The 18,819-nt window shown below is 39.5% G+C and overlaps 1 long non-coding RNA gene across 1 annotated transcript; it reads left to right on the top strand.

Moving 5' to 3' along the window:
• The first annotated feature begins 13,655 nt into the window (after window positions 1–13,655).
• Window positions 13,656–16,686, top strand: LOC149975694 (uncharacterized). Its single transcript, XR_016488131.1, has 2 exons — window positions 13,656–16,115; window positions 16,356–16,686. It is a non-coding gene; the product is annotated as an uncharacterized LOC149975694 (long non-coding RNA).
• The last annotated feature ends 2,133 nt before the right edge of the window (window positions 16,687–18,819 follow it).

Genomic DNA, 18,819 nt, shown 5'->3' with positions numbered 1-18,819 from the left:
TGATGAAACCAGGATGAACCTTTTTGGCCTGAATGCTAAGCGTCATGCCTGGAGGAAACCTGGCACCATCCCTACGGTGAAGCATGGTGGTGGCAGCATCTTGCTCTGGGGATGTTTTTCAGTGGCAGGGACTGGGAGACTAGTCAGGATCGAGGGAAAGAGGAGCTTGCAGTGACATACCCAAGAAGACTCGAGGCTGTAATTGCTGCCAAAGAGCATTGAATAAAGTATTGAGTAAAGGGTCTGAATACTTATGTAAATGTGATATTTCATTTTTTTTTATATAAATTTGCAAAATAATAAAACAAAAATGTTTTATGCTTTGTCATTGTGGGGTATTGTGTGTAGAATGTTGAGGGGAAAAAAACAATTACATTTTTTTTAGAATAAGGCTGAAACGTAATAAAATATGAAAAAAGTCAAGAGGTTTGAATACTTTCCAATGCACTGTATGTGACTACATGCTCAGGCATTCATTGTTCAGAATGGTCTGTATTGCTAACAGTGATGCAGTTATATTATTAGAGTCAAATATGACTACGCAATCCAGTCATTACATTGGGATTAGTAGCCCATCTTACATTAGCCTGCAAATGAGATGATAGATGCATGCAATCCTTTTTTATCAAGTTACAATTTGGTGGTGAAAAAATAGGTTCCCAAACTTAGAACTCATGCTATGCCTATGGATGTCCAGCCAGGTCACCCATGATACAAGTCAGTGTTAGATGTCTATCCATGTCCGAGGACTTCGGAAAATGATGTAGAAACTGGCCACTACGGGCAATAGTGAACATTGTTACCTTCAAGTTGGTTTCTGTTTCTGGTGCTAAAGGTCTGCCTCTGGTGCTAAAGGTTGCATGTTTGAATCCAGCGATCGAAAGTTGTCTTTATAATTTTTGTTTATGGCCTGTCCCAAACCTTAACCCTTACCTTAACCATTCGGGAGTTAATGCCTTACGTTAAGATATCGGAATTAGTGCATGACCTTAACCCTAACCTTATCCTTAAAAATATTACATTTGATATTTGAGAAACATAGATGAAAGTCTAATTCTGACTTGAGACTGTGAGCACGTTCAGTGGCGGCATTTCAAATTGGTCTTGTGACTTGATAGTGTTTATTATGCATCTATTTCCCATTGCACTGATTGCATGCCCTGTTCCACAAGTAAATTAGTCAATTGATGATAAGGTTGAGTAGTGGTTGTCATTGCACACACTGTTTGTTCCACAGACAAAAGAGCTTCTGGATATCAGTACAGCGATCACTCACCTCAGATTAGATACATTTTTTCTTCAACAAGCAGGACACAGAGAAACATACTTCAAACACCTGAAAAGGCCTACATCCCAGTTATTTGCAAGAGGAAGAGACGCAGGTACAGAGGACACAGAGCGGGGTGCCTCGTGAGGATCCGCAGAAGGCGAGTGGGAAAGCTGCCATTACCGTCAATATTACTCACCAACGTGCAATCATTGGACAATAAATTAGATAAGGTACGATCACGAATATCCTACCAACGGGACATCAAAAACTGTAACATCTTATGTTTCACAGAATCGTGAAGGCATTGAGGAGTACACCACATCAGTCACTGGCTTTATCAATAAGTGCATCTAGGACGTCGTCCCCACAATGACTGTATGTACATACCTCAACCAGAAGCCATGGATTACAGGAAATATTCACACTGAACTAAAGGGCAGACCTGCTGCTTTTAAGGTGCAGGACTCTAACCCGGAAGCTTCTAAGAAATCATGCTATGCCCTCCAACAAACCATCAAACAGGCAAAGCGTCAATACAGGGCTAAGATCGAATCGTACTACACCGGCTCCGATGCTCGTCTTATGTGGCAGGGCTTGCAAACTATTACAGACTACAAAGGGAAGCACAGCCGTGAGCTGCCCAGTGACTCAAGCCTACCAGATGAGCTAAATCACTTCTATGCTCACTTCGATGCAAGCAACACTGAGGCATACATGAGAGCATCAGCTATTCCGGACGACTGTGTGATCACGCTCTCCGTATCCGACGTGAGTAAGACCTTTAAACAGGTCAACATTCACAAGGCTGCAGATTACCAGGAATTGTGCTCCGGGCATGTGCTGACCAACTGGCAGGTGTCTTTACTGACATTTTGAACATGTCCATGATTGAGTCTGTAATAGCAAATGTTTCAGCAGGCCACCATAGTCCCTGTGCCCAAGAACACGAAGGCAAACTGTCTAAATTACTACAGACCCGTAGCACTCACATCCGTAGCCATGAAGTGATTTGAAAGGCTGGTAATGGCTCACATCAACACAAACAGATCCACAGATGACACAATCTCTATTGCACTCCACACTGCCCTTTCTCACCTGGACAAAAGGAACACCTATGTGAGAATGCTATTCATTGTCTACAGCTCAGCGTTCAACACCATAGTTCCATCACAGCTCATCACTAAGCTAAGGATCCTGGACCAAACACCTCCCTCTGCAACTGGATCCTGGGCCCCCAGGTGGTGAGGGTAGGTAGCAACACATCTGCCATGCTGATGCTCAACACTGGAGCCCCACAGGGATGCATGCTCAGTCCCTTCCTGTACTCCCTTTTCACCCATGACTGGCTGCCCAGGCACAACTCCAACACCATCATTAAGTTTGCAGATGACACAACAGTGGTAGGACTGATCACAGACAACGATGAGACAGCCTATAGGGAGGAGGTCAGAGACCTGGCCGGGTAGTGCCAGAATAACAGCCTAACCAAGACTAAGGAGATGATTTTGGACTACTGAAAAATAAGGACTGAGCATGCCCCCATTCGTATTGACGTGGCTGTAGTGGAGCACGTTGCGAGCTTCAAGTTCCTTGGTGTCCACATCATCAACAAACTAGAATCGTCCAAACACAACAAGGCAGTTGTGAAGAGGGCAAGATAAAGCCTATTCCCCCTCAGGAAACTAAAAAGATTTGTGCATGGGTCCTAAGATCCTTAAAAGGATACAACTGCAACACCGAGGTTGCATCACTGCCTGGTACAGCTACTGCTCGGCCTCCAACCACAAGGCACTACAGAGGGTAGTGCGTATGGCCCAGTACATCACTAGGGCTAAGCTGCCCGCCATCCAGGACCTCTATAGAGGAAGGCCATACATATTGTCAAAGACCCCAACCACCCCAGTAATAAACTGTTCTTTCTACTACCGCATAGCAAGCGTTATCGGAGTGCCAAGTCTAGGACCAAAAGACTTCTGAACAGGTAATCAAATGGCTACCCGAACTATTTGCAATGTGTGCTCCCCTCAACGCTGCTGCTACTCTCTGTTTATCAGATATGCAATGTCACTTTAACTATACATTCATGAACATAATACCTCAATTAGCCCGACTAACCGATGCCCTCTCACATTGACTACCCACAATATCTGCATTGTGTCCCGCCACCCACCACCCGCCAACTCCTCTCTTTCTCTAGTGCTACTCTGTTTATCATACAGTGGGGCAAAAAAGTATTTAGTCAGACAGGCCTGTAATTTTCATCATAGGTAAACTTCAACTATGACAGACAAAATTAGATTTTTTTGCAAATGATGGTGGAAAATAAGTATTTGGTCAATATGTACATACTACCTCAATCAGGCCGACTAACCAGTTCCTGTATATAGCCTCTCTACTGTTATTTTTCACGGTCTTTTTTACTGCTGTTTTTATTTCTATATTTATCTAATGTTCACCATTATACCTTTTTTTTTACTTAAAAATTGCACTGTTGGTCAGAGCCTGAATTTCACTGTAAGGTCTACCTACACCTGTTGAATTCAGCGCACGTGACAAATAAACCTAATATTGCGGTGATAATTAATTTACAGGCAGCTATAACGCTGAGGAAGATGAAGACGAACCATATTCATGACATTACCCTGAAGAAGGCACAGTGATGCCGAAACGTTGGAGGTATACCCAATAAATTATTGGTAGATTGTATATACAGTGCCTTGCGAAAGTATTCGGCCCCTTTGAACTTTGCGACCTTTTGCCACATTTCAGGCTTCAAACATAAAGATATAAAACTGTATTTTTTTGTGAAGAATCAACAACAAGTGGGACACACTCATTAAGTGGAATGACATTTATTGGATATTTCAAACTTTTTTAACAAATCAAAAACTGAAAAATTGGGCGTGCAAAATTATTCAGCCCCTTTACTTTCAGTGCAGCAAACTCTCTCCAGAAGTTCAGTGAGGATCTCTGAATGATCCAATGTTGACCTAAATGACTAATGAGGATAAATACAATCCACCTGTGTGTAATCAAGTCTCCATATAAATGCACCTGCACTGTGATAGTCTCAGAGGTCCGTTAAAAGCGCAGAGAGCATCATGAAGAACAAGGAACACACCAGGCAGGTCCGAGATACTGTTGTGAAGAAGTTTAAAGCCGGATTTGGATACAAAAATATTTCCCAAGCTTTAAACATCCCAATGAGCACTGTGCAAGCGATAATATTGAAATGGAAGGAGAATCAGACCACTGCAAATCTACCAAGACCTGGCCGTCCCTCTAAACTTTCAGCTCATACAAGGAGAAGACTGATCAGAGAGGCAGCCAAGAGGCCCATGATCACTCTGGATGAACTGCAGAGATCTACAGCTGAGGTGGGAGACTCTGTCCATAGGACAACAATCAGTCGTATATTGCACAAATCTGGCCTTTATGGAAGAGTGGCAAGAAGAAAGCCATTTCTTAAAGATATCCATAAAAAGTGTCGTTTAAAGTTTGCCACAAGCCACCTGGGAGACACACCAAACATGTGGAAGAAGGTGCTCTGGTCAGATGAAACCAAAATTGAACTTTTTGGCAACAATGCAAAATGTTATGTTTGGCGTAAAAGCAACACTGCTGAACACACCATCCCCACTGTCAAAAATGGTGGTGGCAGCATCATGGTTTGGGCCTGCTTTTCTTCAGCAGGGACAGGGAAGATGGTTAAAATTGATGGGAAGATGGATGGAGCCAAATACAGGACCATTCTGGAAGAAAACCTGATGGAGTCTGCAAAAGACCTGAGACTGGGACGGAGATTTGTCTTCCAACAAGACATTGATCCAAAACATAAAGCAAAATCTACAATGGAATGGTTCAAAAATAAACATATCCAGGTGTTAGAATGGCCAAGTCAAAGTCCAGACCTGAATCCAATCGAGAATCTGTGGAAAGAACTGAAAACTGCTGTTCACAAATGCTCTCCATCCAACCTCACTGAGCTCGAGCTGTTTTGCAAGGAGGAATGGGAAAAAATGTCAGTCTCTCGATGTGCAAAACTGATAGAGACATACCCCAAGCGACTTACAATTCAATACCCTGCTTGTGAATTTTGATCAAAGATTGAGTTGTAACGAGTACATTTAGCATTTAGCGTAGCGCATTTGCATTTCCAGGGGCATACTTGAGACGTCTGCGTCTCAAGTATGGTCAAGAAGTTAACTTCTTCGAGATAGCTCTTTTAATTTTTGGATAAAAAACATTCCCGTTTTAAACAAGATATTTTGTCACGAAAAGATGCTCGACTATGCATGTAATTGACAGCTTTGGAAAGAAAAAACTCTGACGTTTCCAAAACTGCACAAAACTGCCCCAGAACTAATGCTACAGGCGAAACCAAGATGAAGTTTCATACAGGAAATGCCCCAGATTTTGAAGGCGCTGTGTTCCAATGTCTCCTTATATGGCTGTGAATGCGCCAGGAATGAGCCTGCCTTTTCTGTCGTTTCTCCAAGGTGTCTGCAGCATTGTGACGTATTTGTAGGCATATCATTGGAAGATTGACCATAAGAGACTACATTTACCAGGTGTCCGCCCGGTGTCCTGTGTCGAAATTATTGCGGAATCTCTAGGTCCATGCGCGTTCCATTTCTTCAGAAGAGAAAGTCAACTGCCATGAAGGATTTATCATCGATAGATATGTGAAAAACACATTGAGGAATGATTTTAAACATCGTTTGCCATGTTTCTGTCGATATTATGGAGTTAATTTGGAAAAAAGTTTGCGTTTTAATGAATTAATTTTTTATTATTATTTTTTTAATTTATTTTTTTCTTACCCAAACGTGATGAAGAAAACGGAGCGATTTGTCAACACAAATCATCTTTTTGTAAAAACTGAACATTTGCTATCTAACAGAGTCTCCTCATTGAAAACATCTGAAGTTCTTCAAAGGTAAATTATTTTATTTGAATGCTTTTCTGGTTGTTGTGAAAATATTGCATGCTGAATGCCAGGGATAATCCTATGCTAGGCTATCAATACTGTCACATAAATGCTTGTTTAGCTATGGTTGAGAAGCATATTTTGAAAATCTGAGATGACAGTGTTGTTAACAAAAGGCTAAGCTTGAGAGCTAGCATATTGATTTCATTTCATTTGCGATTTTCATGAATAGTTAACGTTGCGTTATGGTAATGAGCTTGAGGCTGTAGTCACGATCCCGGATCCGGGATGGCTGGACGCAAGAAGTTAACCTAACTGCACTGTCCAATTTACAGTAGCTATTACAGTGAAAGAACACCATGCTATTGTTTGAGGAGAGTGCACAGTTATGAACTTGAAAATGTATTAATAAACCAATTAGGCACATTTGAGCAATCTTGACACAAAAGTTTGAACAGAAATGGAATGGTTCATTGGATCAGTCTAAAACTTTGCACATACACTGTTGCCATCTAGTGGCCAAAATATAAATTGGGCCTGGGCTGGAATAATGCACTATTGCCTTTCTCTTGCATTTCAAAACGGATGGTACAAAAAATTAATTTCACATTTCCACAAACTTCAAAGTGTTTCATTTCAAATGGTATCAATAATATGCATATCCTTGCTTCAGGTCCTGAGCTACAGGCAGTTAGATTTGGGTATGTCATTTTAGGTGAAAATTGAAGAAAGGGGCGGATCCTAAATTAACAGTGAATTTGTATTCGATTATGACAACCCCATTGAAGTTACATAGTACAGTCTGGTAGCAGTGAAAGCTTTCAAATAGTATTTGAACCCAGATCTGACAGTCAGGAGATTAGCTAGGCCGAATCCATAAGCTTGAATCAGGACAAACGTCAACAGGGACAGTATCATGTGTTCAGATAATTTCGAGACGCAAAGGGAATCCCAGATCTCTCTCGCTCGCTCTCTCTCGTGTGGTCCTAGTCTAGGGTGTTGTCATTGGCCCAATGCTGCTCCAGACTGTCAGATCTGGGTTCAAATACTATTTGAAAACTTTCAATTACATATATTGTTTATTTTAGCCTACCAGCAGTGCAAGATGGGTGGGATTTACACCTTTGCAATTACTTTAATAGTTCCACTGCAACAGACAAGCTCAATTAAGCCCAGCTATTTGATTTCAAATTGTATTTAAACCCAGGTTTGCTGACTATCTATGAAGAAAATATTTCACTAGAGCCCCTCAGAATGGATGCAATACAGTACAGTATGTTTTCTGACCTATACTTTGATAAGGCTAATACAGATGTGGGATCTTAATTTGATCACCCTGTCACAGGAGAACTTTCCTGTAATGCAGGAAATGTAAAACTTGTAGTTTATTTGAGTTTAGAAATTTAGAAATATGATGCATCAACCCCTACAAAAATGTCCATGAATTATAATCTAAATAATACGATTATATTTCTGCTGCGGAAAACTGGCTCAAATTAAGATCCTACATCTGTACTTTAATATGGGTTTTGCCCATAAACAGACAGCAGGGTAGAAAATCATGTGCTAACCAAACTAGGGCAATCAATTACAAAATGACTCCCATCAAAAGTTCAGAGAACATGTCAAATTCATTCCACACATAGACACACAGCTAAATGTTGACTCAGTAATAGCTTCAACTCAGGGTTTTTCTGTCCCAATTAGATAGCATTTTAATGTGTACATCTACACATTAGTACACACACAACATAGCCTGGAAACATGAAGGGTTGTTTTTGGAAATGCAGATAAAGGCACCCACAGGAAGCACTTGTAATGACTATTCATTATTATGAACAAGGCTGATTAGGGGATGAAAAAAGCTTCTCCCTTTAACACTATTAGTCCTGAGACTCCAGCAAAATCAGGTTTTCATTTATCTGACTTATGTGTAGCCTTACAATGTTAGGGGTTTTACCATTCTTTTCAGGACAAGTACAATACAAAACAATTTCACACAAATGGTAGCATTCATAAGTACTATTGACAAATGTCAATAAAAAAACATGATCAGCCAAAGAATTTCTATGAATGCTGTAAGTACAGAAATTGTTTGCTCAGTATGAAATTAATATCCAACTAGTCAGTGACAACTGTGTAGTGTTTGCAGTTTGTGACAGCAACTATGTGAGGGTGTTTTACATTGTAGTGTATACCAAGAGTTGTCTCTCTCTCTCTCTTTCTCTCTCTCTCTCTCTCTCTCAAGCTATTCTACCGGTGTCTTCTGTGATTACGTATTAGCTATTTGATCTTACTCTGAGAAGCGGTGATAACTTCAAACGTCTCCTTATTTGCATTAGCGAGGCTACGATGACAGTAGCAAGGTGAAATGCTGCCACAGGAGAGGCGACTAACAGGCTATTTGCACATGTCCTTGCACCGTGCAGTCTAGAGTAATTATCTCTCTCACCGGGAGTCAAACTCTGAGCACTATAATGGCAACATTCTTCTACAAATGTGACCATCTTTTAGATATGTATCATTATTCTTCCCTTTTCCCTCATCTGTCTTTAAGGTTATTGATGGTTGATGGTACAGGGTCCATCACAGACATCAGAGACTGAGCTAAATAAAGGCTTTGTACGCCTTTACCACCCGGCACCAAAGCATGTCATTATGACTTCAGCATGTAACCATTAGTTTCAATGTCTTTTGTGTCACAGGCAGCAGTACTGAAAAATATAATAATTTCAGAAAACAATATTGCTAGTTTTCTTTATTTTTATTTAATTATTCAGAGAAAACCCAAGGAGACCATGGTCTCATTCCCAAGGGTGCCTTAGTCACAACAATAAAACAACCAATACAATGTAAAACAAAACCGCAATTAATACAAAACACACCATTTATGAAAAATAGTTACAGTCCTCAGCTACAAGGTCCTCAATTAACACCCTCACATTCAGAATACAGAACCATGTCTAGCATTAACCTGAACATATCGTCCCAGTAGCTGGCACTAGATCATTATAACATACTGTACACCCCAAATATATGAGGACAGAAACTACTATACATGATTGACATCTAATCTAATGAAAGATGTGAATTCGAGGTGTCATCTCTTTTACCAGTGTGGAGAGAAATAATGGACCAAGCGTTTTCTCCCATTGCCAAATTCCAAGTAAGGCAGGTGAAGGGAGATGGAGATACGTTAATTGGCACAGAGGACAGAAGGTCAGAGAGAAGAACGAGGGAGCCTAATTGGCTGAAGTTCCCATGTAGCCTATCACGTCCCAAATCAAACTCGCTTTGGTGGGGAGTCTTTTGTTCTGTGTAAAACCCGGCATCATTACATATACATGTCAAATGAAAGCGCAGGCTAAGATAGGTTATATTATCCACCTCTGTACCACCATTAAAGACTCACTGCCTCATGATCTTTTAGCTGCATGGACTTTCCCTTTGAACATGGAAACTGACCACGAGTGGGATACCGTGTTTCCTCCTTTTGAATGGTACACATTGTAAGACTAAAGGAGGGAAGTAATGAGTGTAGCTAGCTATCCACCTTCCTTGCACTCCCTTTGCCACAAGACAAAAGGGTTTCCTTTAGAAATGTTCAATGGTACACATTTTCTTACACTCTATGAAGTAATTGTTGTAGTTAGAGTTAGTCACCTTTACACATGAATTTGGCAATGGTGTGTACAAAGAGGGTTGGCCAGCTAATCTGCAGTCATTTTGGCTTCCCCATTTATTAAAAGGAAATCCTAATTGGTGTAGCAGTAGACCAAATTGCCTACAGTGCTTTGGATTAGATAATTACTATTAGATAATTACTATCAATAAAAATGCACCATCGTGAGTTTCACTTTGAGCATACATCCCCAAGTAGGGTGAAGTCAATTTGGTGGGCTGCCGGGAAGCAAAGGTTAGAGAAAAGTTATTAATCTTGTTTTGACACCCAGAGAAGAAAATGTCAGAATATTCTATACAAGCGGTCAAAACTCAGACTGAAAGTGGCTAAAGTCAACAGGTCTTGGATTGCACAGCTCGAAAAACGAACGTGCTTCTGTCATATTCCATCATAGAACAGCTTTCTTAAAGATAATTTAAAATCATACCTTAAATTATTTTTAAGCATTATTCAATTAATTTAATGCAAATAATAAAAAAAAAATACCTGTCATCTAACGTATTGTTTTGATCCTTGCCATATGAGCCAAGTTAGAATTCACACCAATTGGGGTGATGTGCAGAGTGTTTGCCTTTCACGCTAGCGACCCAAGTGTATTGTTTTGTTGTCACTGTGAAACGACGTGAACCACGCAATGAAGTCAGCTTTCATGTTTAGTTCATATTTTTTGACTAATTCCCAACCCTACCAACATCTTCATACCATTCAACTCCTTCTAGTTTTATCCCACAGCTGATTCATATCAATAACTGACATCCACAGAAGCCAAGACAATATTGTCTGCACTGACACAGGTCTTTGCATGTTCATTGTATCACATGTATGTGTTTTTCTGTTCCCTCCGTTGCTACCGAGGTGGCCGCTAGCCCTCTCCACGTCTACACAGTCATCAGACAGATGCATTATCGCCCTGTGTCTGGGGTTAACTCAATCTGTATCACATTGGCAGCGCTAACAGATAATCATTAGCCGTGTCATCCAACTCTGTAATTAAAAGGCCTAACTTAATTTTACTATGGAGTTCACACTAGTTGTCATTGAACTAGAGCAGCTATGCACCAATACTCTTAAATAGCTGCATCTCATTCTATTTCCCTTATTAGCTTTTCCTAAGTCAGTCCCTCCAGGATTCCGCGATCGAATAATTCAATGCAAAATCAACAAATCAGCGCATATTATGCGAGAGCTTGCAATTTTGACCAATCCCCACACTTTTAGTGCATAAAAGGATCCAATCAAAAGTTGGTTCGTAATTATGAACAATTACTGCACTGTTATCGTGGAAAATGGCCCAATCCAACCACACGTGAACTACTTATTCACATGCGAAGATGATGGGGGATTGTTGATGGCTGACAGGTAGTACAATGAACAGAAATCAATCTCATTTGCCAACAAAAATAACAGCTAAAGACTGCAAAACAATATCAAAATGTTTTTGGAAACAAGACAAAGTCAACAATCAACAGTCACTTAGAATCAGCAAAGCATATGGGAATGTCAGAACAGTTCACACAGCAGCGGCAGATCACCGTGACTGAAGTGGTAGCAGAGAAGACTGTGGCAAGCGCTGAAAGAATCAAGGTAAGTGGCGTTTTATTCAAACTTTTACTCTGCTAATCTTGGCTTCAGCAGGGTGGTCGGCCCTCTGCTCTCCCCAGTCTGTCTATGGAGAGCACTACTCAAAGCACCGAGTGCAATTTGTTAGCTTTGCTGTTTTAAACTCTCTGTAAAGCTTAATACGGATCACGAAAACACAATCATTCTGGATTTTTTTAGAAATGGTAATATTGTTTTAAAAGTGCATATCAACCCCAATACTCTCTTTTTGTTTGCTGTTATTTATCTCCCGTACGACCCTTTCAGAAAAAATCACAATCTCAAGTATTTTGAAGACAATTTATGCGAAAGGAATATCAGTCCTCAAATTGAAAGCGATTGATCAGCTTTGAATCTATTTGTTTTTTGAGAGACAGAGTGTGAGTGGGAATGGGAGGTGCATCTCATGTTGATAACACGCCCCAAGCCTGATGGAGAGGAGAGGTGAGTGTGTGTGAATGTGTGAGTGGATTAGGACAGAGCTGTTTGTTCAGGAAAATAAACAAAATTGAGTACTTTAGTCGTTTCAATTTTTTTTAAATTATGTATTCTGCTTAAAATCGTCCTAAAACGGAGTACATGTGACTGTTTATTGCTTTATAAGAAATCAATGTCAATTTGTTTTCTCAGAATGTATCGCAGAATTTCAGAAAAGCTGACGCAATATCAAGCATTTTTGGCCGCAGAAATCACCAAAGAATGTTGTGAAATCCTGGAGGGACTGCTACGGTAAGTGGACAGATCTGAGGTAGTGGAAACAGGGGGTAAAAAACATTTTAAATCCACCTTGACACACAATGGACAGTCACTCTTAAAACATGTTGGGGATAGGGGGCAGTATTTTCACTTTGGATGAATTGCGTGCCCATAGTGAACTGCATCCTACTCTGTCCTAGATTGCTAATATATGCATATTATTACTAATACGGGATAGAAAACACTCTGAAGTTTCTAAAACTGTTTGAATTATGTCTGTGAGCATAACAGAACTCATAGGGCAGGCAATCTTCCAAACAGGAAGTGAAATTCTGAATGCGTGTCTAATTTCAAGTCATCGCATATTCACTTCCAAATAAGATATGGATCTGGTAGCACTTCCTACGCCTTCCACTAGATGTCCTCATTCAGTAGAACGTGGAATGGAGCCTCTGGTGTGAACTTTGGCCGAATGGGAGGGGAAATAGTCATTGTCCTGGCAGAATGCAATTTCCTTGTGGGGCATTTGTCTGTGGATGTCACCATCGTTCCATTTGGCTGCAGATGAAAACGTTTGCTCCGGTTGGAATGTTATTGGATATATATGAAAATAACATCCTGAAGATTGATTCTCTACTTAGTTTGAGCAGTTTATTCGACCTGGAATATATCTTTTTTAAGTTTTCGCCCGAGTTCTCCTTGGGCATGTGAGCTGAAAGTGCTAGCAAATGCAGCTAATTGGACACTAGTATTGGACATTATGGAACAAAACAACGATTTATTGTGGAACTAGGACTCCTTGCACTGCATTCTGATGAAAGATCATCAAAGGTAAGGGAATATTTATGATGTAAATTCGTATTTCTGTTGACTCCAACATGGCGGAGAAATATATTTACGTCTGTCTCAGATTATTGCATGGTAGGCTTTTTTCGTAACGTTTAAAAAAAATCTGACACAGCGGTTGCATTAAGAACCAGTGTATCTTTAATTATATGTAGAACATGTATCTTTCGTCAAAGTTTATGATGAGTATTTCTGTTACTGGCGAAGCTCTTTGTAATTCCTCCGGATATTTTGGAGGCATTTCTTTACATGGCGTCAATGTAAACCGAGATTTGTGGATATAAATATGCATATTATCGAACAAAACAGAAATGTATTGTGTAACATGTCATATGAGTGTCATCTGATGAAGATTATCAAAAGGTTAGTCATTCATTTTATCTCTAATTCTGCTCTTTGGCTGGGAAAAATGGCTGTGTTTTTTTTGTTGATTTTGTGGTGTACTAACATAAATATACGTTGTGTTTTCGCTGTAAAACATTTTAAAAAATGGGACATGGTGGGTAGATTAACAATATGTTTATCTTTCATTTGCTGTATTGGACTTGTTAATGTGTGAAAGTTAAATATTCCAAAATAATATTTTTGAAATCCCCGCGCAACCTTTTCAGCTGAATGGGGGGGGGGGGGGGGCTACATAAGTAGCTGTATCTCTCTCGTTTTAGCCATTCCCAAATCACCATATCTGAAAGGAGTGGAATCGTGAAGTAAACATTGAATGTTTTAAATCCTCATTGACCTCAATTGAACAGTCAGGATGAGTTTTCACCAACTTTGATTCACCAGTCTAAACTAAAGTCAGTATAGAAAACAGAAGAGATGATCAAAGGAGATCAGATTTATGTTAATTACTAATACATGAAGACTGCAGTATTTTGGCTACAAGAAATCCAGATTACCTGTTGGAATAATAAACAGACTGGATTAAGTTATTTTTTTATGGGAATTAATGATTGTAACACCCTGTTTCTTTGTTCTCAAAAAAATATGATCAATGCGGCGCCCTGGGGTTTATGCCAAATAGGAATGATAGTGCGTCAGTCAAGCATTTGAGTGAGTGACACTGAGCTGGTAGGGGGTCTTTTTGAACAGAATCCATCACTATGGTTATTCTATTCTCAGAAATTGGTGGCAGATGGCATTCGAAACTTAACACAATTAAAATTACACCATGGATGGTTGTATGGAACAGTTTAACAGTTTCATGTGGAATACAACACAACTTTATTGTCCATATGTTACAGCGAACAACGGAAATCGTCTGCTCCGTTCTCAACCCTCCATCCCCAGTCAGAACACATACAGTTGAGACGAGCACAGTGTCAAGCTGCACTGCCCCTGAATGAGAGCATATTGTGGGGTTAAGCGCCTCTTTCAAGGTTCCCAACAGTAGGGTAATGTCTTGAGGATGTGATCCCAGCAGAACTCCAGTTGCCAGATCAATTCCAGCCTTTTTCCAGCACTCAGCCCGGGAATCGAACCGGCCACCTTTTGACGAAAGGTCACTGGGCTAACTACCTCCCTATTGGTCTGTATATGCAGCCTGATCTTGTAGACTAGACGTAACATAGTAAACCTATATCTCCAGAACGCTCAAATGAGAATAATAGGTTAAATTCGGTATGGTTACATAAAACAGAAGGAGGGTGGTGGGTTAGGGTGTATGGGTAGACATATAATGTAAATGTCTAGTAACCCAAAGGTTGCATGTTCAAATCTCATCACAGACATTTAGTCTAATTAGCAAATTCACAACTACATACTCTATTTTATCTAGTTTTCAACTACTTAGCATGTTTGCTAACCCTTCTCCTAACCCTAACCTTAACCCGAACTCCTAACCCCTAGCCTAACTTAATGTTAGCCACCTAGCCATCTAGCTAACATTTGCAACAGCAAATTGTAATTCATAATATATCATACATATTGTAATTCGTAACATATTATACAAAGTGTATGATGGACATCTACAAATGAATACATACCATACATATCAAACAAAATGGAGAGAGACAGATTTAGATTTACTATGTTACGTCTATCGCTGAGTCCAGGTTAATATATACTGAACTGCCAATCCACACAATTGAATAACTTCAGCAATATCACGACTTGGTATGATTTGATTCTGCAACTGTTATTAATCATTTGTAAACACTTGTATTATACCTATTACAAAGTGTGTATAATGTGACAAGTGTATCCCTGCATTCCTCTGTCAGCCCAAAAAAATACTACTACAGCAGATACATTAATTCTACATAATTCATACCATAAATAATATGACAGCACATGATTCATTGACGGTGATTTATACACTGCCTCTGCAGGACAACAACAGTATGTTAACCAACAAGCCCGACTCGATCAAATCAACAAAAGCATCAACAAGCGTTTTTGTGACTACCTCACAAAGCTCTGGCACATAACGCCACTCCGACTTTGTTCATGTCACAGAGGAAAGAGGAAGGGAGTGGAAAAAATAAATGAAATATTTTGAATCCCATCCTCCTACATTGCTGGTGATGAATGGGAGCGAGGAAGCTAAAGCTGAAGTCATCAATCATAGACTAGACAATTAATACATTTTGTATGAGGTAAGCCAGCAAAGACCTGTTCCACATCAGCAGAAAAAAGGAAAGCTATTCCAAACCCAACCTTATTTTAGCTATCGCAGTAACACTACTCGTCTCCATAGTATTTCACACATTAATAATCACTACATTCTCCCTCATGGATTTTGTAAACATCCATCACTCCCTCCAACCAGGAGTCAACATTGGGTCAGACATCAAGAGAGCAAATTATCAGCCGCCATCATCTTTCCCCAGGCATTATAAATATGGTATTTATCGTGAAGCTGAACCTCCATGGATGGTCCACATCTAATATGTTCTTCATCTGACAGAATGATGAATCTCTCCTTGGACCATTTATGATGAGGTACCAGATGAGGAACTTAAAGATGCAAAAGAAGAGTAAAGACTCATGTTTTATGCATGAGATGACAAAAACGGTGCACCAAATACTGAGCTTTATTTACTGCCACAGAGGTGCTACCCATTTCATTGATGGGATGGCAAGATCGATGGGTGAGTGATTCAAAGATGGGTTTTCAAATGTTAAGATGATATGTCATTCACAATTACCTTCTTCATGTGCTACGTAATGTTGTACAAATATATCTCTTGCAATTAAGAATATGCAAGTTGAACTTTACTACCCACATTAGTGGAGTAAGGCAGATGTGAGGATTGTACAATAGACAGTGACAGATGTAGGTCCTTGCATTGGAATTGTTCTAAAAATGTTATTTCTTTCCAATTGGTCAGAGTACCCAGAACTGACCAATTCTAGATCATTTGCCTTGGACCCGGCAACCACAACAAATGAGAGAGTACATCTGGACAATCCCCTCAATCAAAGTGTACAAGTGGACGTTTTTTCAAAAGTACAGTGGTGGAAAAAGTACCCAATTGCCATACTTGAGTAGACGTATAGATACCTTAATTAAGAAAATTACTCAAGTAAAAGTGAAAGTCACCCAGTAAAATCCTACTTGAGTAAAAGTAAAAAAGTATTTGGTTTTAAATATACTTTAGTATCAAAAGTAAATGTAATTGCTAAAATATACTTAATTAATTAAACTACTACTTTTTTGGACTATCTGTACTTTACTATTTATATTTTTGACGACTTTTACTTTTACTTCACTACATTCCAGAAGAAAATATTTTTTTACTCTATACATTTTCCCTGACACCCAAAAGTACTCGTTACACTTTGATTGCTTAGCAGGAAATGAAAATGGTTGAATTCACGCACTTAAAGAGAAAATCCCTGGTCATCCTTAATGCATCTGATCTGGCAGACTCAACTGAACTGCTTGTAAACCAGATGGCACAATGTTCTTCTTTTTTAAATGTACGGATAGCCACACTCAGACATAATAATTATGGCTATCTGTAAATTTTAAAAACAAGAAGATCATGCCATCTGGTTTTCTTAATAAAAGGAAATTTAAGTGATTTATACTTTTACTTTTGATATTTAAGGAATGGCTTTTTTCTGGCCAGTCTTCTGTAAAGCCCAGCTCTGTGGAGTGTACTGCTTAAAGTGGTCCTATGGACAGATACTCTAATCTCTGCTGTGGAGCTTTGCAGCTCCTTCAGGGTTATCTTGGTCTCTTTGTTGCCTCTCTGATTAATACCTTCCTTGTCTGGTCCATGAGATTTGGTTTGCGGCCCTCTCTTGGCAGGTTTGTTGTGGTGCCATATTCTTTGTATTTTTTAATGATGGATTTAATCGTGCTCCGTGGGATGTTCAAAGTTTCTGATATTTTCTTATAACTCAACCCTGATCTGTACTTCTCCACAACTTTGTCCCTGACCTGTTTGGAGAGCTCCTTGGTCTTCATGGTGCCGTGTGCTTGGTAGTGTCCCTTGCTTAGTGGTGTTGCAGATTCTTGGGCCTTTCAGAACAGGTGTAAATATACTGAGGTCATGTGACACTTAGATTGCACACAGGTGGACTTTATTTAATTAATGATGTGACTTCTGAAGGTAATTGGTTGCACCAGATCTTATGTAGGGCCTTCATAGCAAAGGGGGTGAAGACAAATGCACGCACCACTTTTCAATTTATTTATTTTTTCAATTTTTTGAAACAAGTTATTTTTTTCATTTCACTTCACCAATTTGGACTATTTTGTGTATGTCCATTACATGAAATCCAAATAAAAATCCATTTAAATGACATGTTGTAATGCAACAAAATAGGTAAAATACCAAGGTGGGTGAATACTTATACAAGGCACTGTATATAAAAAAGCTTGTTGTTGTGTGACCTGTATGACTGCTTGTGGTGACTGCTTTTTACTTTGTAACTATGTTACAGCACTGTTTCATTTGCATCATGAGACCAACTATTCCCTTGTAAATAATGCAATTACTCCCGATATTTGCTGTGTAGCTAATAGCCATGCTCTCCAATATGCAGCAAGGGGTTGAGAATCAAAGAGAGAACTTAACAAGGTCATCTCAAGGTAAAGCCATTCTCACAACAACAGCACACCCCAGACTCCCTTTTATGTTGTATTACCACATAATTACCATTCATCATTTGTTAGATTTCACAGACTTGAACAGAAAACAATAGTATCAAGCTATAAGGGGATTTTCATAAGGCCTTTTGTTTTAATTCTTTTTTTCCTTCACCTTGAGCTCTGTGATCAGAGTCCGTGGCCCAACCCAGGGGAAATCATGGATTCAGTGTCTCAGTTTTAAAAATGGTTCTAATGGTTCTAAAGCCACATTAATTACTCTGATTTAATCTTTGTAGACACAAACCGTCCTACTCCTCTTAATCACAATCACATTGCCGTGGAGGTTGTTGCCCTTTACACTTGCATTAACTGAATAGAGACGCATGATGTTGATGTATGGAAAGGCACAGAAAAAAGGAAATCCGCATGAGATGTTATTTACATTGAAACATGAAATGTGGATATGTTTGTAGACCATAACAGCTGGAGGTGGTGGAAGACAATGCGTTATTGTCACCAGGAACGAGCTGTGACTTCTTATAGTCATTTACGTTGTGTCCCAGTTGTCTATTTTAAAGGTTGCATCCTGTCCTTTCTTAGAATCATTGTGGAAATGGGGCTGAATTAGACTATTGTTTCATGCGTGTCAATGGAAATAAACCAAGTCATGTCTAATATTGTAGCATTGTTTTATCTCCAATGATTAATGCGGTTAGGAGCTTTTGACTAGTTACTCAGTGTGAAATGTGTAA

The sequence above is a fragment of the Oncorhynchus mykiss genome, chromosome 17 (genome assembly GCF_057628025.1).
Source record: "Oncorhynchus mykiss isolate SJ-2025 chromosome 17, ASM5762802v1, whole genome shotgun sequence".
NCBI classification, from domain to species: domain Eukaryota; kingdom Metazoa; phylum Chordata; class Actinopteri; order Salmoniformes; family Salmonidae; genus Oncorhynchus; species Oncorhynchus mykiss.
This window is presented reverse-complemented; position numbering and strand designations above follow the sequence as displayed.